Source organism: Ambystoma mexicanum, chromosome 3p, assembly GCF_040938575.1.
Source record: "Ambystoma mexicanum isolate Mex_15411 chromosome 3p, UKY_AmexF1_1, whole genome shotgun sequence".
NCBI classification, from domain to species: domain Eukaryota; kingdom Metazoa; phylum Chordata; class Amphibia; order Caudata; family Ambystomatidae; genus Ambystoma; species Ambystoma mexicanum.
The window spans coordinates 269,092,028-269,115,552 of NC_090925.1; positions in this window are offsets into that span (position 1 = coordinate 269,092,028).

Sequence of the window (23,525 nt, forward strand, 5' to 3'; positions counted from 1 at the left end):
ATAGCTCCTGGTTTAAGCTTAATCTTCACTGCTCCTAGTCCTTTCAATAAGCCCTCATCATATGGACTTGTGGTCCATAAGATACTTGGCACTTTTTCCATGTCTTAAACAATGGTGGCTCTATTTTCACCAATGCCATTCTCTGTAATACCTACATGCCCTCATCCTTAATCCAATAAGGGAGACTTATTAAAAATAAAATACCAATTCATCATCTGAAAATGTATCCTTAAATAGTTCCTCATCTGTCAATGTATATTCTTCATTGAGGGCTATCACTGTCCTCCATCCTCTTCTCTCATCGTATGTCCCATGAAGCATTACCCTTTCTGTTCTTTCCCCTGCTGCTTCTAATTCTAAAGGAATAATTTGCCCTTCCTTATCCTCCATTGGTATTTCTGGCCTGAACAAATACTTATCTGGCAACCTTATTATTTTACCTGTTAATTTAGGTAACCATGAAAGTAAAACATATACTCCATACATGAATAATTCCCCATCTAGAGGGACTTCTCATACGACCTTTCTTCCTCTGAAAGCTAGGATAAGTTCCCTCACATTTATATAATGAATTGTTAAGGATTTCAATCTGGCAATACACTCTGGTCTCAGCCTAGTATGCAGCACGCAAATGAAATACTTACTTTATTGTGTCTATAGGTTCAATATTCTGAGTGATATACCACTCATATCACACCCCTTCTAAAATTACCCCCAGGTCACAGTGGACCAGGAATCAGGCTGGTTGCTAAAGGTAATATTTATTTATTTATTTAAAATTCAAAGCAAACATATGTTTTAATATATGGGGCAGCAATCACCAAGCCGGTGACAATACAAATAAAAAAGTAAGGAAGGCAGTTGAATTCACTTTTTAGCACCCAGAACATAAAACACAGAGAAAATAACCGTTTTGGCTTGTTTGAAAGATGTCATTTAAGTTAAGATTTCTCCTGCAAATTTCTCAACTCACAAATATATTCTACATAGGTGTAAGGAAGCAGCAGGTATTCAGCAATAAAGAACTGTGTATCGGATTTGAATACAACCTTCCCTCCCCAAACAAGAGAGAAAAACTTTTTGGAAGTCTCACACTTTTAAAATGACATTCGAAAATGGCTGAGCAAAACAATGAAACGTGTGCAAAAAGTGCATAAATTTATATAAATCTCTATGGGAGCAGCACTGAAAAGATGCTAACAATCATAGGCTTTAGTATGAGCAACAGTACACACTTTGGATCTTTATGGAAGTTTGGAAATAATCGGAATTGAAAATCACACGTGTAAACTTTTGCAGAAATGCAAATTCCCGCCTAAACTTCACTAAACATTTTTTAAGAAAAACGGGTCAAATAGACTATTCTTATGCAAGTTTGAATGAGAGGTGTTTTAGGAAAATAGAACAGAGAAAAACAGAAAATCGGTTTTAAAATGACAGGTGGATTTTACTTAAACTAGATTAATGGCTAAGAAAAAGAGAATGCCACCCGTGAATCTCCACTGTTACATGGCTGCTTGTAAACCTTCATGTGGCGGATACCCTGTTTTCTTTATGGGAATTATTTTATTTAATCAAAATCACTAATGGCTTATGGTCTAGTAATACAAATGAGGAGGAAATCGGTGCTAACACTAAGAATCACAGAGAGGGTTGCAAGAATGGTTCTGACAATATTATAGGTTCTTAAGGTAAAGACAGGATGAATTATAGATTGGCATAGGACAAGGCAAGATATGCTATGGTTTACTATGATTCCTATTTATATTTCCAGTCCATTTTATTTTAAGATTTTAGACCGTCAAAGGTTCTGGTCATCCCACGGGTCGGGTCTAAGGACAGCAGGGCACTTTTGGCGGAATTAGGTCAGTTGGGCGGTTCTGGTCAACTGGACTGGCATCTCAGACTGGACTGGGCTGGATTGGATTGGCCCTTCTGGTTGCTGGACACTGTAGATCAGTGGTGGGATGGCGAGTTTGGAGCAGGCAAGCATTTAGTGGTAGCAAGCCAAACTGGATCAAAATTGCTTCCCTTAAGTTTTGTGATTGCTTCAGGATTTGAGCCTAGCTGAAAAAGGAGTTCAGAAATGCAGAGGTTTTGGCTTTGCAAAGAAATCTGGAATCAGGAACAAGATGGAGAATTCAGGAACAGGACACCACCCAGAAATCAGGATGGAGTCAGGAATCAGTGTGTCTGTGTGTTGTGAGGTTCCCTTATTTATCATGCCAGATGACATCACTCCAGTATATGGTAGGGGCAGACTTACTACCCACACCCACAAGGCTATGATTGGGCAAGAGCGCAGTTCCCACCTTGCTTTTGGCTGGTTGGATGACAGAAAGGGTTGTCATGTTTTATGATATGATCTGGAAACCTCCCATAGCATTTGGGACCACAATCTAACTTTCTCACAAATACATATTTATGTACTTATACCTTCTAAAAAAATCTGATACATAAATTACATATTTCGTGGGTCACATTTACATCCAACTCCCAAATGAGTGGGACCTGATGTTGTCTTTCTGTTGAATTTTGGCAATTTCAACCATAAAAGGTTTGGCCTAACGTTTCCTAATTCGGTACATATATGTGCAATCACCCCTAGAACATGGGTACATAATATTGGATTAGCAACATTAATAGTTTCTGTGCAATTGGTCCTTCTTCATAACTTCTGTTCCTTTACGAAGTAAGAAATCCTTCCAAGTTTTCAAATAGCTAGCATAAATTCAGATTTATAAGTATGTACTTTTCACGTGTTTACTTATTCTTGCTGCCAAGTTAAATGTCTTGAAGTTCAGTGGCAAAATAAGCATTTTAAATCCAAAAATCACATGTCAGTTTTTTTTTCTTCCTTCCTAAGTGTGAGCAAATGGCAAGTCCTTTGAATTTCAATGAGAAGCCTCTTCCTGGAGAGTGGGAATTCTATCCCCTCCCCTGGAAGTATGAGTGTCCAAGCCTGCTATTGACTTTTCCTGGGGCCCAGGCGAATGTCTATTGAAGCCCATTGTCATGAGTATGCAAGGCCTCCCAGCAGCAACTAGCCTTTCCTGCCAGCAGTGAAGTGTCAACCTTTCCCAGGCTAAGGACTGTCAGAGCAGAATCGTTTTTTTAAATAGTTAATTAACTCAAGACTGGGTTTAGCTTTAAGTTTCAGCTAAATCTTTCATTTAAACATATAAAATGAATACAGTTTATAGGTAGATTTTTACATTAGCAATCCTTTGACATTCTTAAAGAATTAAGCCTTTAAACAAAAACATGCTTTCACAACAGGCGATTTGACCCTTAATTCATGAAAAAGCACATTAAACTGAGTTCTTTAAATCTGATTTTCCTCTGCAGCACATACACATTTTAGTCAGCACTAGTTCTTCCCTTGAGTGCTGGGATTGTTTGCAGTCTGGATACATGTATTCTGCCTTTGTTTAGAGTTTGTTTCTGCACAGCTGATTCTGTTACTTGTTGCAAAGTCAGCCGCGTTTTTTCAGTGGAAAATTAAAACAAGGGTTCCCGGGTTGCTTTTTCATTAGATCCATTTTATAAAGCTGCCAATCAATGAGGCCCGGTTCCTCTGAGCCACACATTGTGATCCTGGCCATTGCCGTACCATTTTAATCTCAATAATTCAATGGAAATGAATGGATCTAGCACCAAAAGCAGCACTTTTTAAGGTTGCAAAGCTAACATTTTAAAAGGCATTTTCGGTTTTCAGCACAATTCTGCTGCTTTGCTCCATGTTCAATGTGGCAGAGCCCACTGGCATGCCTCTGCAGTGAGAACTCTGTTTTCACCCCCTCTGACTGTGTGTGGCAGGGTGTACAGCCTTTTTCTGGTTGTGACCCAAATGCAGTTTTGAAGATTTTGGCATGCACAGGAGTCAGCGCATCCATTTTGGGCTGTTTCTTTCACCATTCGTAAAGTGATGCAGTGGAGCACATTGGAATGGGTTAAAATATCCCACAGAATTCCCAGGGTTGAACACACCATGCCTTAGTCAATAAAAGATATCATCATGTTAAGTTTTGTCATGAAATCATCTCCTAATATATTCAATGGTGTTTGTCTAGAATATAGCAATGGCATAGGCACGTCGAGTTCTCCTATAGAAATAGGTGATTCATCTGTAAATGAACTAAAGTCATTGCCCTAGTAATTCCTTGATTATTTATGGCAATGACTGACATTGAAAATGTTCCCCCGCAGACACAGGAACGAGTCGCTCATGTGTCTGCAAGGAATGGGTATGTCTTGCCTCCCGTTGTCACCTTAAACCATGGTTCCTCTTGGGGGTCTGGATTTAGGTCGTCCTGTGGGCTGTCCTATTGTGGATATAAATTCATCCCTATGCCTGTGAAAGGATTTTCTCCAACCACAGTCAAACTCTCTAGTTTGAGCTTGACTTTCTGTGTAGCTCCCGTATCCATCTGCCATTGTGATGTGCCTGACTGTTGCATTGGGATATATTGTACCTGTTGAGTGGGTGCCTGTTGCATTTGCATGGGTGCTTGCTGTTGCAGCCCTTGTAATGATTGCGTTTGCATTGGTATTTGTTGGAATTGTTGTGGTTGTGACACTTGTGTCTGTGTTGGCATTTGCTGAAACTGTTGAAGCTGTTCTGGTTGCGGCTCATGTGCCTGTTTTCGTGTGTGATCTTCGGCATAATATCCTTGTGAATCTTTGTTATATTTTGGAGCATATCCCACCCGCCCTTTTGAGGATTGCCAATTCAGTTGTGGCACTGCTGCTCTACTGCTACAAATTCTAGCCATGTGCCCTAATTTTCAACAATTCCAACATATCAATGATTGTCCACCATAAAATCCTCCACTTCCTTGAGGGTTTTGAAATCCTCCTCATCTTCCTCCTTGAAGCCCATACCCTCTGCCTCTCAGCACTTAATTATTCCCATTTTGATCTTGAGTATTGGCTATGTCATTTTGCTGTTGGAATTGCACTATTTGCGCTGTGTTTTCCTCACTGCTTGTCAGCACTTTTCCCGCTATGACATACTTTGATAATTCTTCTTGCACCAACTTCGCCTCTTCTTGCTTTCTTCCTTCAGCTTTTTTCTTATATTTTTACTTTTAACATTTTACAATAATGTCTGATTGCCATTTGTATCTCTGGCCATGGTTTTGCTTCCATTCCCACCTGTTTCTTTACATACTGTTGTACTGGTTCTGGCAGCCCTTGATATAATATGTGGTAAAATAATGCGACAGTTTTATACCACGGTTCATGCGTCTCTGCACTCCATTTATCTTGAATGTCCTCAATATAAGAAATGGGGTCCTCATCCTCCCTCATCTTCCGATGTATCTGGATATTGTACTCTAAGTGCTCGCCATAAATCTGCTCTAAAATTATTGAATGGCATGGTGCTCCATCACACACTGTATTTTGTGCAGTTACTTTTGGGTACCCTGCTCTTTTCCATATATTACCAGATCCTTCCCCTACAATAGCTGACAATAGGTCTTTTATATCGCCTATTGCTAACGTCATCCCAGATGTCCTTTTCTCTAATTCCCTAATACATTTTCTCTCACAGGAAGGCCAACTCGGCAGTGTGCATTTTAAATTATCCTTATCTTTCTGGGGCCATAGTATATATTGTGGCCGACCCTGTCCTTTCTCTAATAGTGGGAACTGTGAAAATCCTTATCCCTTGTCATACCTACCCACTCTCCTTGTCTTCCAGACAGCATTATCATCACCTACTTGTTTTCTTCCTGGTAATGGCCTTAGTCCACTCACATAGGGCGGGGAATACAACCCTGCTACTGTACAATTGTACTTGTGATTGTTCAATATATGATACTGGTTCTAGTGAAGGATGCTTCTTGTTCACCTTCTTGAGTTCTATGCCCTTCCTTATCCCTCATTTGTCTATATAATATCCCCATTCTTGTTCCTATACTTTCTTTATTTTATTCTCTCCATGTTGGCCTATTTAATGGTCCTCGCCACCTCCCACGGGACGGTTGTGATCTCTCTCTTCTTTGGTTTTCTCTTGTGTTTCTATGGGTATTATGCTTCTACGGCATACATGTTCAATCTCATAATCTTTAAATGCCCTGCTTCTACAAATGTCTTTGTTCCTTCTCCTAATTTCCCTTGATTCTCTTCCTTCTGCCTTCTTTGTAACCTACGTTCTTTCAATCTTTGAGCTTCAACTTCTTCTCACTTCTCCTCTTCTAAACTCTATTCCTCCCGACTTTGTTCTTTCCTTCGTTTACATTCCTTGTCAATCTCCTGTTTATATAGCCTCTCTTCTTCCTTTTCTTTTACACTTTTATCATGTTAGTCCCTTTTTGCTCTTTCTTGAACTCCACCAATACCTTTATCATCTAACTAAAGTACTATTTGTTCTCTTACCCATTCATTCTTTACTATTGTTGTACCCTTAGCCACATCTGTTATTCTCCTTTTCTTCTCTGCCTCTTCTTCTATCTCTGTCTGTTTATTCTATCTATCCTTCCTCTCATCATGCTGCTTACTTTCATTGTGCGTCTGTACATATTTATGTTCTCTATTTTTGCTCTTCTTCCGTCTCTTCACTAGTATAAGCAGGGGGTTCATATGGTGGCTTAGCATAGCCCGCTGCTGCTTTTTTTTTCCTTTAATGGGTAAAGCCCCTCCTCCTTATTCTCAATATCTTGTTCCTCAGAAGAGGAAGGAGGAGCTGAAGGTGTTACACATCTTCCCCTTCATGTTGGCTAAACATCCACGCTTTGTAGACTGGGTCTCCCTCACATTCTGAAACATATTCCAGAGCTATATGTGGCATGTAAATATGTCATCAAATATTGTAATATTATGTTTGATAATGAACCTCCTGGAGGCCAGGGCATAAATGTTTTATGGACCATGACCTTAATCCATTGGGAATAGTATTGCATAATCTTGGCTGTATATCTTGGCAATGTCCTGCATAGCTGTGTGAGAGGTGTCTCCTCCATTAAGTCAAGCTGATTCAGGCTGTCAATACTTACTCACATTCTTTCTCACTTCCAAATGAATCCAATATATCGTTTCAATATTTCTGAGTAGGCACCATCAATTGCCACTCCTATTCCAAAATATCAGGAAGTTTCCCCTATTTTTCTTTTTCTTTTTTTTGTAAATAAAATATATTTGACGCTTTTTTTCCTACTCCTTCATTTAGATTTTCCGTGAATTATTTTGATATTGTTCTTGGTTTTTTAGTATCTTTAGACTGTCTTCTTTACTTCTATTTTGGTTTTATCTAATTCTAACTTTTCGATCAACGTTGATCCTTTTGTCAAAAAAGGGTCAGAAAATAAATAATTATTCTTTGTTTTTTATACAATCATATTATACCCTTTATATATGTGCTCTTGTAATGTATATATTCCATTATATGTAAGTATTCTCCCACTACCCTAGTCAGTGTGTTCTCCTCTCTTTTTATTTACCCCCTCTGGGGGTTTGACACTCACTCTTCTACTTAGCTCTGCCAGAAGGAATCCTTAATGTTCTGCTATAGAACTATAGTGTATGCCCTTTCCGTCTCTCTTGAGCCCGTGAATTTTAGTTGTCCTTATCTCTTCTTCTTAGTATACTGCCTACAAATCAAGTTACTTTTTCTACTTTTTATTATAACATAACATAATTACAAATCCTTCCCCCATATGCTTTTTCCAACTACAATGGTCTACTTACATCTGGTCCTCAACTCGACTCTCCGGTAATCAACCAGTTCATCATTTGTCCACGGGGTACCTTTGGGGACCGAACAGGAATTTTTTCATAGGGGGACCTGCCAACCATATATCAGTCACATGAATTTAATTCTAGAGCACCGTTCAGCTCAGGAAACTCTGCGCTCATATGCCTTATGGCGGGAGTCCTTGATTGTCCAGGAACCTGGGTCTAGGTTCTAGGTCTACGTTAATTAGACCAGAACCATCCGCACTGCTATCAAATGTGCTGTAGCACCTTGAAGCATGTGTTGCACTAGATGGAATTACCATGCAAAATACTTCAGACCCAAAAACTAGACAAACTGAAAGGAAATGGTAAAATACTGCTTTAATCTCAAGAAGTAAAGCAGGGTGAATATACACTCAACAACTCGACTCATGCAGGATCACACTGTCTTATGATTCATTTTTGCTTATATAATGCTAAATGCATAATCTATGATGTCATCATACGTGGAAAACAGTGAAAACCCATTGAGGGGTGGGATTGGTTTATGGGATCAACATGCTTGCCTCGGAAGCAAGACAACGTGGAGCAACACTGGTTCGATACCGGGTCCACGCTTAGACACCTACGGGTATTAAGCACGTTAAAAATAACCAATAATATCATATATACCTATAGAAAATGTGCATGTTAGTCTCTCATTGGTGGTCTATTATCTGTGAGCTACACCCTGAGCTATTTCTAAACACGTGTTGTAAAGCACTCATCATAGCAGAAAATGTAGCAGCAGAATAATACTTTGCAACATTGTATGTAAAAGTGCATGGCAGGCTATCCTAATTGGATCCAATCTTGGACATTCGACTTTATAGCAGCACATACATAGAAACGAAACCCAGGTGGTTGGAGATACATCAGTTCTTTCTTTGTTTCCCAATTAGGCCATCCTCTTTCATTGGTAGTCCTCATGCCAGTGTCTTCTATTTGAAGGTTGGCCTTGCCAGTCTGCACAGTCTCGGGACATCCGAGGGAGTGTAGGTAAAACGCTATCTTAGCTTCATCCTAATGAATAGCCTTTGTTTGCAAGCTCTTCATCACGTGTTGTAATACCATGAATTTGTCCATATCAACCGTGTTTTTATCCTTAACTTTTGCTGGGTGAAGTTCTTCTTTTGGCATTAGAGACTTGCTCACTCCATTCCATATTGACTGTTGTGCCCTTTAATCACCCAATATTTGACATCAGTAAATGTTTGTGTTCCTCCTAATCTTTAGAAAATATATCCCTGTGTATGGTCTGCTCATGAACTCCCTTTGAGATTTTTCTTCATCTTTCAAAATAGCATCCTTAGTTCAAAGCCAATTTACTCCCCTATTTCGCAAGGAAAACAGCTTCTTCATCGTTTTTCCATATTAAAACTCTGGGCTCGCATTTTGAGGTAACTTGGTTGATTTACATGAGCCGTTGTCCATCTTGTTCTGATATTAGTCCTAAACATTGAATATATACCTCTTGTAAGCAAGCTTCTATGTATGCTTTCTACCTTGCGTTTCAGCGTAATTACAGTTGTTAACCAGGGCATCACTTCATTATTCTTTGTATTCGCAACTACTCCATCATAAAGTATATGGTTCCTGCCTCAGTTACACCGTCATTCTTAAGTAGTTTCATCTCATTTCAGTATAGGGTCATATTTCTTCTTTCGGACATTCTTTTGCTGTTATAAGACTTTTCTTTATGGTACATTTATGTCACACATCATTTTATTCAAAGCAGCTTTCCAACAACTCAGCAAGGAACATCCTTCTAGGTAAGTTTCTTCAACTTTTTCAACGTGAGGGTATCTTCTGAATGGCTGCCTGAGTGCATATCATATTTCGTACAATCAACGTGGTATGGACATGTTGCATAAACTTGTACATGTGTTCCCAATTGTAGCTCCTTGTCTGTTACTCCGATAGGGTGGGCGTGAGGGGGCGTTGACTGGGGAGAATGCTACACACCTTTTACAGCCATTTAATAATGGAAAAGTGGGATTCTCTATAGGGAGACCCAGTAGCTCAGTGGAGGGTGCCTGGGATGGCCATAAGCAAGGTTGCATGTTCAGGCACCTCAATGGTTTGGTAATACTCAAGCTGCTTGTTGAGCTGTCTATGGGGAGAAAATAGGTCACATTTTTATTTTGTTATGCTTTTTGCTTTTGTAAATGCATTGTTTTATCATAATGTTATTATTATTTCCATTACACCTATCTCAGTTGATATGTTTAATCCAAACTGGCACTGCTAGTGAACTTAAACATCTTAATCCACTACATCTCTGACAAACAAGTGATAAGGAAACAAGTTATTTCTTTTCATGAGAGACCTAGTAGTTCTGTGCTGGGCTTACTACTAGAATCATTACGCCTCAAGCACCTTATTGGCTTTGAAAATAATCAAACTGGCAGGTTGGGCTGCCCAGTGGGAGACAAAAGGGCCAATCTTCCGTTTTGTATGTTTTTTCCTGTTCTAAATCTATTATTTTATCTTTACTTTCTTTACAAACGACTCAGAGAGAGAGCAGCTGACATGTCTATCGCAACTAGCATTGCTAGAATCTCCATCCATTATACTGTTGACAGCCATGCCATAATGAAAAAGGATATGCTTTTGCAAGGGAGGCCAAGTAGCTCAGTGGTTAGAGCATATGACTGCCAATAGAAATGATGCATGTCCGAGACCTGTATACACCTTAACAATACAAACACTGGCAGGTTGAGGTGTGCACCAGCTGAAACTAGGTCACAGTTTTACCTTTTAATTCTTCTCATTTTAATAAATGCATTTGTATCATTATTTCCATTACAAACATGAGAGAGAGAAAGAGAGAGAAAGAGAGAGAAAGAGAAAGAGAAAGAGAAAGAGAAAGAGAAAGAGAAAGAGAAAGAGAAAGAGAAAGAGAAAGAGAAAGAGAAAGATAGAGAGAAAGAGAAAGAGAGATGTTATGTTATTTTCTATTTGTATTGCGCATACTGACATTGTTGTGAAATCGAAGCGCTGTGGTGGATGAAGACCCTTCAGAAGACCGTAACCCTTGGAAACATGAAATTAAAAAGAGCATTACAATATATGCAAAAAGTAATTGGATTTTGGTGACTATTCAATTATTAGCGCAGACTAGTTTAAAACATTATAGAAATCTTATAGAAATCTTTCCGCCCATTGTGTTCAGACGCAGAGATGACTACTATGTCAGTGACTACATGACAGATGGACCGAATGTTTCATAGGACTCAGCTGTATTCTAAGGGTTGCAGTGCAAGGGTGGGAATGGGTACTATAAATAGTTTATCAACCTCTAGGGAAACTGTCTACAATTGAGGGTTCTACTATACTTAACATGCAGTACACATGCACACTGAATAACTTGAACTCACATGCAAATTACATGCACAATTGTCAGATATGTCAAAGATAAATGAACAGTATGTCATCTTGTTGTACCATTGGGTTACTCCAGTACACATGTTTTATATTGGATACAAACATGATGAGGCAGTACATAGCCACCTACAGAGAAAAATACTGTCTCATCCAAAATCACATCACTAATCTCCAAGACTACTGTTGTTCTAGAGAAAAAAACACTTTGACACCACACCCACCCCGCAACTATGTCCCTGAATATCTATTTCTTAGTAGCTGTCCCCGGCCATGCATTGCTGTGGCTCAGTCTGGTTAAATGGAAAACGAAAGAAAAGAGAAAGCACACGTTTCTAATATGTTTAATTTGACAATGCTTGTGGGTAGTTTTTAATGGCTCTGGAGGTTCTCCAAGTTGAGGCAGTTTAATTTTCCCGGCGGCGCAACACATTCCTTTAGTTTCTCCATTAAATTTCAGAGCCTTGCAATAAGGACATACTTCAGTCATGGTGCTGATGAGAACATGACGGTTCAATCGTTAATCATCAGCTGGGTTGTACCGGAATGCAAGGCGATTGTAATCGCATGATCGCTGAGCACGGAGTCGTTCGTGTTTGACGCTGATCTGCTGTTTCTTGATCCATTAGACCTTTGGCAGCCACATCATAATGAAAAAGGTATCTTTTTTAAAGTCAGTCAGAGTTGCTCTGTGGTGAAAAACATACAGGGTGGAAAAAATAAATAAAAATGCTTTTACAAATGAAACAGCTGCACTTTGAGCAACTTTGAAATGGACAATACTAAAGAACAAGTTACTCTCTTACCTGGTAATGTTCTTTCGATGGGATGGTCCGATGTATTCCATATCTATGACAGTAATCACCACAGCTGTGCTGCTTTGGAAAATCTTTCGGCGTCTGCGTCCTGTGTCGATGATGTCGATACGCCGCCCTCGAGGACCTCCTCCGACGGCCGACATCACTGGATGTTATAAGTAGGACGCACAACGCCCGTAGCCTCAGTTGTAGTTTTTTCCCAGAACATGTAGTACCGGTCTTCTGCCAGTCTGACCACACAAAGCCTTGTGGAAACGTAAGCTGCAATCGCATAAGAAATTCTGTAGCGGGGAAGGCAGGGAGGGAGCGATATGCAATACGTCGTCAGACCATCCCATCGAAAGAACGTTACCAGGTAAGAGAGTAACTTGTTCAATGAGGGGATTGGATCCTCTGACATATTCCATATCTATGACAGACTCCCAAAGCAGTACCAATGCAAGGAGACGGAAAAAGAATTTAGTAAAAGAAATTTAGAATGCCCAATAAAATTGCAGAGCAAAGGACTGCCTTGCCAAAGGCCAGATCCTGCCCAAGGATTTAATCGAGGGAGTAGTGACGTACAAAAGTATGGACTGAAGCCCAGGTGGCTGCGTCACAGATGTTACGAATAGGACCACCCCTCTGTAGGCCAGTAGAGGCAGCCATACGCCTGGTAGAATGGGCCCGCAAGCCGACCGGTGGGTCCTTACGGGCCAAGCGGTAACACTCAGAAATAGCCAGAATAATCCAGCAAGTCAAAGTCTGCTTAGTCACAGCTTGTCCCAAATGCTTACCAGCGTAACCAATCAAGAGTTGATCGTCCACTCTGACCCGGGACATGCGTGAAATATAAAAGCTTAAAGCTCTCCTAGGATCGAGCCTATGGAGCCTCTCCTCATCCTGACCAGGATGTGGAGGAGGATGTAATGCCGGAAGAACAACCTTCTGGCCTAAATGAAATTCTGACACCACCTTCGGAAGAAAGGAAGGACGAACTCTAAGGACAACCCTGTCCTTCTGAAATACAGTGAAGGGTGGCTTGATGGGGGGAGGGGGAAAGCCATGGTTGTGGCTCTCCAATGTAAGGCATGATGGCCCTGCTGCACTGCCTTGTGAGCCCGGGACTCCTGGAACAATGTTTAAAGATGTGAAGGCAGGCGCTCTGTTACCAGTCTTTAGCTTCTCCTCCTAACGCACGTTTTCATGACTTCATCAATCTTCAGGGAGGCTGAGTTTCTTTGTTTTTTCAGGCGGGTCTGCATTTCTGTTTCAGGTGTGACCAGTTAATTAGCTCTGAGGATTCTGGTACTTGTATTTTTCGCACTTGACTTAGTTGGCAGGTGATTAGAAACAACTCCCCCCATAGCACAAATCTTCCCCTTGATAGGGGAAGGGGGAAAGCCATGGTTGTGGCTCTCCAATGTAAGGCCAACAAAATCACACCTGAAACAGAAATGCAGACCCGCCTGAAAAAACAAAAAAGATTGATGAAGTCATGAAAATGTGCGTTAGGAGGACAAGCTAAAGACTGGGAACAGAGCACCTGCCTTTACATCTTTACCCATTGCAAAGATCTCATCCGCAACCTGACCTCTGGCACCAGAAGAATGCAGTATGCCATGAGGCCGAGCAATCTCAAGAATTTGAACGCTGGGAGACTCTGGGCAAGCTGAAACTTGTGCACCATCTGCTGAATGTGATGAGCCCTCACCTGGGGAGGAAAACACTGCCCCAGGGACGTGTTGTGCACTGCTCTGATGTACTGGAGACTCTGAGTTGGTGTCAAATGGGACTTCTTTAAGTGGAGGGAGAAGCCCAGCTTGTGGAGGGAGTGGCAGGTGACTGACAGATGATCCAGGACTTGCTTGGAGAGCGCGCCCTGATCAACCAATCGTCCAGGTAGGGGTAGACGTGAACCCCCCCTTTCCTGAGATGCGCTGCCACCACTACCATGAGCTTGGTGAAGACCCTCGGGGCGGAGGTCAATCCGAATGGCAGGACACGAAACTGAAAGTGAGAGTCACCAACCACGAACTTCAAGTACTTCTTGTGCTTTGGATGGATAGGCACATGAAAATAAGCGTCCTTGAGGGCGAGAGACACCAACCAGTCCTGAAGTTGAAGGGCCTGGAGGACTTGAAAGAGAAGGTATCCATCTTGAATTTGTCCTTCCTAAGGAGTATGTTCGAACCGCGCAAGTCCATGATGGATCTCAATCCCCCGTCTTTCCTGGAAATCAAAAAATAAGGGGAATACCATCCCTTGTTCCTCTCGGCTACAGGCACCAGTTCTATGGCGCCTTTCTCCAGCAGGGATTGAATTTCCTGCGCAAGGAGCAGATCCGGACTCTTCAAAGAGAGATTCCCCGGTGGATTGTCGTGAGCTATGATCTCCAGAATCCACACATCTGAAGAAATGGCACACCACTCTACAAGATGCTGCACCAGCCTTCCCCCAACCGTGGAACCATGGGACATGGCCTCATGACTGAGCTGAAGCGGCTGCGGCGTTGCCTGAGGGCAAAGAGGCAACTGCCCGAACGGCCTTGGCATCTCGAGTCCCTTGTTTTCCACCTCTGGCACTCCTACGGTGGCCCCTTTGAATGGCAGCTCCTCTTGCTTTACCAAAGGATGAGTAATAACAAAAGGAACCTCCCCTCCATTGCTGTCCCCTAGGACGAAAAGGCAGAGGTTGTCGAACTGCAGCGCCCAACGACTTCGCTGCAGCTTTGGAAGTATGCAACCTCTCAAGGCTCTCGTCAGCCTTGCTGCCAAAAAGATGTTCCCCGTCAAAGGGCATGTTGAGGAGCCATGCCTGCACATCAGGAGCAAACCCAGACTTCCACAACCACGCAAACCTGCGTATCACGGTGCTCGCTGCCATGGACCGGCTGACACAATCTGCCATGTCCAAATCCGACTGAACGGCCTCACACATGGCATCCTTGCCATCCTGGACCATAGCAAGGAAACCATCCCGTTCGTCTCCTTCGGGAATATGTTCAGCCGCTAAGGAAACACAGTTCCACAGAGTGTGTGTGAAACGAGACAAGGCACATGCGGAGTTGGCCGCCTGAAGCGCCATACCCCCAACCATCAAAACTTTTGTCATCCCTATCAGGAGGAATGGTAGGACATGACGCCTGCTTTGCTGGGGCCATAGTCGCCTGCACCACCAAACTCTCAAGAATGGGGTGATTGGTCAAGTAGCAGGGGTCACTACTGGCTGGGCGGTTTTTTCGCGGCAAAGACTTTCCCACTGCTGGGAGACTCACCGGAGCAGTCCAAGCCGCCACCACCCTCCTCTGTAGAGCCAGATGGAACGGCAGTACTGGGTCAGTTGGTGGACCGTGGTGGAGGATATCCGTAAAGTCATCCTGAAGAAAATCCCCTGGGGGAGCAGACCACCCCAAGTACTCGGTGACCCTAGACATAAGGCGCCGGTACGAGGAGTCGGCATGAGTGCCAGGCTCAGGTATACAAAACTCCACCTCCGAAGAGGTGTCCAGACAACTGGCGTCGTGCAGGGACTGACGCAGGTCCTCAATTTGACTATGGCCCGAGAGAATCTCATCTGGCACTGTATCAGGAACCATGCCATCATCAGAGCCCTCATCCACCTCCGAAATAAACTCAAGATGATGGTAAGAAGGCACAGAATGTGGAACAAAGCCATGCTTCACCTTGGCCAGAGCCTTTCTAGGGGGCATCACCGTGCCCTGGGGCAACCCCGTCGAAACAGACTCGAAAGGCGTTGAGGGTGTTGAGTGAATCAGCGTTGACGCCGAACGCAGCGCCGACAGCATCGGCGGCATCGACACAGGCCTCAAGGGCGGAGCCCCAAGTGTGTCCCTCGACAGCCTGGGCGCCGATGGCGTTGACGACGTCTTCAGAGGCGAAGCCTCGAAAGAGTCTGTCGACGACCTCAATGCCACAGGGGTTGACGTCTTCCTCGAAGACACCACAGGTGCACACAGTCTCGAGCACATCGAGGACCGGGACCTGGAACGGGCATGACGAGAACGATTCCCCTTGTCCGAGCAGGACCTTTCCTGTGAATCGTGCTAACCACCCAAGCCCGAAGGCGTACGAGCGGTGTCTCTCGACCGATCACGACCAACCCCACTCAGAGGCGCGGATGGACCAGTGCCCTGCGATTCGAGAATCGCTAACATTTTCTTCCCGAAGGAAGCCCATTCCTCCGGCATCGCATGCTTGGTGGGATAAGCGACCCGCCGACCGGCGGAGTCCTCAGATGAGGACGGGGAAGGCGACCGATGATGGCGCTTCTGGGAGTGCCTCGAAGAGGCAAAGGAGTGGTGGGACCTAATCTGGGACCGAAACCCACTGGACTTCCGACGACAATGCAGAGAGTCGCCCCTCGAATGTCCGTCGAAAACCCTGCAGACCTCGACTTCCGTGGCTTGGACACCTTACCTACCGACAGCTTCTTCTTGTGCTCCCGCAAGGCTTTGGACGTAAGCAACTGGCAGTCGACACAATCATCCTTATCATGGGCCTGCCCGAGGCACCAGAGGCAGGCGTCGTGCGAGTCCATCACCAACATCTTGGACCCGCAGTCTCTGCACTTCTTAAAGCCCGGATGCGGGGTGGAAGATGAGGTAGACATCTTACGTAGGAAAACTTCACAAACTAACAGGTTCGAAGAACCAATAAAGAACAGAAACTCCAAAGAGTCTCGGCGTGCCAGGATCTCCGAAGCGAACAGAAAAAACGGAACTGAGGCTACGGGCGTCGTGTGTCCTACTTATAACATCCAGTGACGTCGGCCATCGGAGGAAGTCCTCGAGGGCGGCGTATCGACGTCATCGACGCAGGACGCAGAAAGATTTTCCGACGCAGCACAGCTGTGGTGATTACTGTCATAGATATGGAATACGTCGGAGGACCCAATCCCCTCGAAATGTGCATTATCAATATCAATTTAAGCATTGATCTCAAAGTTTTTATCACTTGGAAGACCACATTTGTCATATATGCTCTAATGTGTGTCTTCCGGAAGATATAGGGCCACATTGCAAGTTTGGTGGTAAAAAAACAGAATTACCGGCATGCCGGTGCTACCATGTCTGTGAAGCACTGCTGCTGGAATGAACGGTCAATTCTGTGTTAGCGTGCACGTGCATTCTGAAATGCTGGAATTGGTTGCACCAGCACGCCGGTAATACCACCAATCCCCCCAAAATCCCTACACTGACTCCCTCGGTGCAAGTGACTCGGAGTCCGTCTCCATGCCAATGGACTCACCGGCAACAATGGTGCCGTTATTACCATTGCCAGAAATAACACGTTCCTGTGAAAAGGAAATGGACCGGCGGCCATTAACAAAACACAATCTATTGCAATCCTTTGAGCACAGGAGTGATACCCACATCACGAGCACAGAAGCAGATCAAGAGACATGTCAGCAAGGGTACCTGCAACCCGGAGGCGCAAGCCGTGCTTCAGCGACGCTGAATTGAACATGCTTGCTGATACTATAGACAAGCAAGCATGCAGACCAAATATTCAGCACCAACCTCAGAAGGCAGGCCCAGCTACACAAAAAGGCAATCTGGTAGGAGGTGGCCCAGAAGGTCACCACAGTTGGAACAACACCTCAAACTGTCCAGGACTGCCATAAAAGTTGGGACAACCTTCATCTGAGGGTGCAAAACCTCCTTTCAGCCCAGCACACCGAGGGCATGGCCACAGAAGGCGGCACTGCATCCCCCATTCACCTGCAGCCATGGGAGCAGACCTGCAGTAGCGTGCTGCACCTAGAGTCAATTGAGGGAGTTGGTGCAGCAGAGGCCGAAGCAGTGACATCCAAGGAGGCTGGTGAGTACCGGTTACCCCAATGTCACATCATCCAACTTGTTCACACTGTATACAATAGAGTAGGAAAACATGTCAAGTATGTCGTGCACAACACCAGCACAGCCTTGCCAGTCGCCCCCCCTGCAACCAGGTTGCACACATCCACAGACACCTTGCAGCCAAACCTCATTCATACCCCACTCACACAGTGAACCTAATACAGGTCCCCGGTATCGCCCTCACAAGATGCTCCTGCAGGCACTCAGACACACATTCCCCTGTCACAGCCTAACATGTGTTGTTACTGCGGTGCTAGTACAGGCCCAAGGTCACGTCAGTGACAAGCAGCTACACCACCAGCAAATGACCTGCCACACACTGCAATGAAACATGTAGCCCCCTCATGCCACCCACCACGACCCATGTTGCAAAATCATCACTGACACAGTAAGTACCACAGGCAGCAGTCACATGTGTAACACATCCATGGCACGACCAGCTACAACACAATATCATACAGCTTGTGTGCCAAACCCATAACATCATAACCAGGAAAATCAAAGTATACCACGGAAGTGCCACAGCACACACCATGTAGCCACACCACACATGCACCCGCACAGTATCCCTGACACAAGCATGTGTGCACCATGCCATGTCCACCACCATATCCCTGACACAGAATTGTCATCAAAAAGTACTAGCATTAATGTCTGTCTCATAAATCCACACCCAACACTGATGCCTTGCCTTTCGGACTCCCTCAGGCACATCATCTGGCAATGAGACTGGCCAGCCAAACACATCGAAGGCTACCAGGCCTCGCTGCAGAAGGACCACCACCATGTCCACACAGGACTCCACAGAATCCTCTGGCAGCCATGAGAGTGCATCCATATCTGCTTCCAACCAGCCACCCACCCTCCTGGAGGCACCTGCACCCTGCCGCCCACCATCCCGGTGGCACTTGCACCCATGCCACAAGGACGTCCACAAGGGTGGCCTGCTGAAAACACTGGTGATGAAGCTGGAGCAGAAAGCGTTGACATATTACACAGCTACGAGGGGGCCATGGCCTTCAGTGCCATGGGCCCAATGAGCCGCCAACCTCCATCCTTAAGCAGTGTGAGGGACATTGAAGGGCACCTGTCACGGATGGAGCAACGGCAGGATTCCCTGACATCACTTGTGCAACAGTGCCTTCATGAGGCACAACTGATGCGGCAGAGTGCGCAGGCCAGTTCGAGGTGGAATGCATGGGCAAAGGGCAGATGCACATATGCCATTGTGCAAATGGCACACCGGGTGAGGGAGTGCAACAGTGTAATGTCCTCAATAGCCGAAACCATGTCCATGTTGCTCCGGGCCTTCCTGGACCAAAGGCACCTGTCAACACCACTGGCTTCCTCCAGCAGCACCACAACAGGGAGTTCTTTACAGAGCATCCCAAGGCGTCGCTCAGTGCAGCTGTCTCAACCTGCACAAAGCCGCACCCTGGAGCATAAAAGGGGCCGGAAATAGGGCATGGATACATGGGTGCTCTGCATTGAACTAGGACTCTGCTAATGTACATAGTTATACAGGGCATGATATGCACACAGCTTGGTGAGGGGTTGTGGTGAGGGATAGTTGGGGGGTGCGGAGAGGGATAGATGTGGAGGGGTTGTGGGGAGGGATAGTTGGGGAGGGGCTGTGGGGAGGGATAGTTGGGTAGGAGTTGTGGGGAGGGATAGTTGGGGAGGGGCTGTGTGGATAGTTGTGGTGCATAGTATGGCTAGTATTCCAGCTTCACATTTGTACATACTTGACAAAACACAGTTGGTTTGGCAAATAGAATTTATGACTGGACAATCATTATTCTGTGTGAAAGAATTTATTTACGTGCAGTGCCCGGTGTCCTCAGTGCGCAAGATGGCCTGTGCCACATGTCAGACAGGTGATTAGAAGAAGTGCAGTATAAATTCATCCCATGCAACACGTCCACCCATTCCATCACGGCGCAGGCCAATTCCCTGATCATCATCACTGTCATCCTCTGCCTTAGGTGGGTGCATGTCCATGTCGGCGGGCAGGGGGATGTTGCGACGGATGCACCTGTTGTGCAACATGGCACAAGCAAGCACTATCTTTCCCACCTTTTCTGGATTGTACATCAGTGCTCCTCCCGACCTGCTCAGGCAGCGGAACCTTCCCTTCAACAGGCCACATGTATGTTCAATTGTGCCTCGAGTTTGAACATGGACACAATTGTATGTCTGCTCGTGAATGTTGAGTGGTTGCCACACAGGTGTCATCAACCATGGCGACAGGGGGTAACCAGCATCGCCTGCAGGTGGCCAACAGAAATTGTACATTGTCATTCCTCTGTCCATGTCATGTTGGCACAGGCTATATGGTGATAATCTCATTGGACACACATGCACATGCAGTATTCATATACACTAACATATATCCTGTTTCAGGTACCTGAAATGCGTGTCGGGGTGCGGTATGCAGTGGCATTCACTTGGGCCATTCGCATTCACCATGACCTTCAACCTTTGTTATACCAAAGACAGAAAATTAAAAGCTGCATCTATCATTCTTGTGTTATGAAGAAAAAATAACAACAAGTCCATGTACTGGTGTGCTTTTGCATTTCACATGAGTAGCATGTGTGATTGTATGGTTCGAAGAGACAGGGGACATGGAGATTTGGTGTGTTGGCTAACACTGCTATGTGGCTGGGTGCTGTATCGTTCTCTGTCCATCTGGTGGTGTGTGTCTGCTCGAATGTGTTATTGCTACATGTTTCCGATCTGTTGTGGTGCATTATGATACATGTCATTTTCCTGTTCATATTGGCGGCTACCTTGCATGCACTGGATAGCTATCTAAAATACATGCACGCCTGTCAAGGGCTTGCACTCATGCATACTATGACTGTGTAACAGCTTCAGTCACACCTTTACACTTTCATGTTTTATGCACGCACAACTCATACTACATACTTGTCCCCTTGCAGTTAGTGAATGTACATAAAGTACTATGGATCTGATTCCTGAGATTCATATTCATGGCAACAATTCCCCTTTCCACTCCATATCCTGCATATGTTCCATTTCATGGTGTTATTCTCATTTAAGGAGCATAGGTAAGTGGAATTAAGTATTCTATGTGCACAGCCATGGGTTATGTGTGTTAGACATGTCCCTCAGTTCAAATGTGCTCATGGCCTAGTGGTTGGACTCACCCATCAGCCAGTTACACTATGCTGTTGTACCCCCAACCCCCCAATTCAAATGTGCTCATGGCCTGGTAGCTGGACTCACCCAGCAGCCAGGTACATTATGCTGTTTCATGCCCCGCACAATTCAAATGTGCTTATAGCCTAGTAGTTGGACTCACCCAGCAGACAAGTACACTATGCTGTTTCATACCCCCACCACAATTCAAATGTGCTCATTGACTAGTAGTTGGACTCACCCAGCAGCCAGGTATGCTGTGGAAAATGATGTGCCATGTACTGAGACAGTGTGGAGTTGCACAGCACAACGGAGTCATGGGTGCAACCGGGGAATCGGGCACAGCAATGGGTGATGATGAGGCGGGCATCACACACCATCTGCACGTTGAATGATATAGTTTCCTGTTGCTGTACACAGCCTCCACAGCATGCCTGGCCACCAGCTCCACAAGGGTGCAGTCTAAGGCACCAAAGATGTTTAGCATGCCTGCAAGGGCATGGAAGGCTATTTTCGTCAGATTGACCTGGTCTGCATTTCTGGGTAGACTGATGTGGTCTCGATTGTGCCACAGGAGTGCATCAATGACCTTGAACAGGACACGTGAAAAACAGGGGTGTGATATCCCATGCAGCTCTCCAACTGTGTTATCGTATGTGGCTGTTGCAAGAAAGTGCAGCATGGACACTACCTTGAGCAAGGGGGGTATGGCTGTGCATATATTTAGGAGGCTGAACGGGTCATCATGGATCATGTCCACTATATTGATGATGGTGTCCCGGTCTAGTCAGTACAGGGTATGGATCTGCATTTTGCACAGGTTTAATGAAGTGGCCCTTAAACGAGGGATTGGTGGATTTTGGCGTAGTACAACAGGCTGGGCAAAAGGGTTATGCTGGGCCATGAAGGCCCTCCTTCCCATAAAGTGCCTTCGCAGCATCCTCTTCCTCCCTGCCTCTTCAAGTAATAGTCCTGCAGGCATGGTCTCCTGCTCCAGTACTGCCACATTGTGGTGTTGAGAGGGGTGTGGGAGTGGTCCTTTTCTGCTGTAACGTTGCTCATGTGTGCCACCTGTGCTGATTATTTGCACCCGTGGCATGTTTATACACACATGAGTCTACTTAACGCGTGGTCCGCAATGTCAGTGATTCCGGCATCGATTTCACGTTCATACCGCATGTACATGCTAGTAATTGCGTGTCTGTGCTGCTCATAATGTACACTTCATTATGCCATGCTGGTATGTCAGGCACGGCTGCAGCGGCACTCCGCAGATACCAGCAATGGTGTTGCCCAATGCAGTGGGTCACTTACAGTGCTGGTGATACCGAAATCCAGACTCATACTGTGCCAGAAAAAGATGATGGTACAGAACTACCGGCACCATTGTTTCCGGACCGGCACACTTGCAATGAGGCCCATACATTGTACACACCATCCAAGACCTTAAAATTAGGATACAGAACATCTGAACATGATACGAAGTCAAGATCCCAAATTACCATTTTAGTACCATTCGCAATGTTATAATCAACAGGATGACAAAACGGATGTGAGATTTGTTGGACTTCAAACATGTGGCAAGAGATGTGGCAACAGAAAATTGAAACTCAGACAAATGGAACATAGATACATATACATTTTTATTATGATACAACCTGCAACCTGAATAGGTTTTGTCATAAAATAAGAAGAGAGAGAGAGAGAGATGCAAATTACTCACAGTATATGATGGCCTAAATACAAAATTGATTGTGAATGTTTTTGTAAAGTACTATATCCAATGTTCATACAATATTTACATTTGCCTAAAAGGTTCGCTACAATTATATCTACAGGAATTAGGATGCCATATGGATAAACCTGTGCAGTATGAGTGGATATATATATAGGAAATATATGACATGGCTAAGCCAACCTGAATACCAATGTGCATATACATGATGATAATTGAAGCTGTAATGCTGAACATGTCCAATAATTATTATAATAATTTTAAAAAAAACAATTGGTTGAATCAGAATAATGTAAAATTATTTTTTTATAAGGATGCAACAAACATTGGACATGCCCAAAAGATACAATGATTATTGTAATGTTAAAAAATAATGTTAGAAACAGAATAATACATGATGATATGGTATATAATGTTAGACAATCAAAGTATTAAGGAGACAAAGGAAGCTTTTGGACTAATTAGCTAAATGTGGCTGTCTGGGAATTATTTCACTGAACACGAGGAAACATATCTAAATATAGTAGGTACAATATCAATGTGGGATTCCTAATGACTACAATTTACAAGTTGGCAACATAGATCATCCTAAACATTTATTATAGACATATAAATATATGAACGTTTCAAATAAGCATATAGTGATTCACTGAAAAAACATTGTTATAGGGACGTTATGGTTAAGTTGAAAATCCAGGAAAGGATTACATTCAAAACATTGTCCCTGGTCCACCGATGTTTCTCCAACAGTGCCCCACCTTACCTCTCACGATACGTAGAGAAATACGCCCCTGCCCGTCCTCTGATATCGTCAAACTTTCACCTCCCGAAGAACCCCAAATTC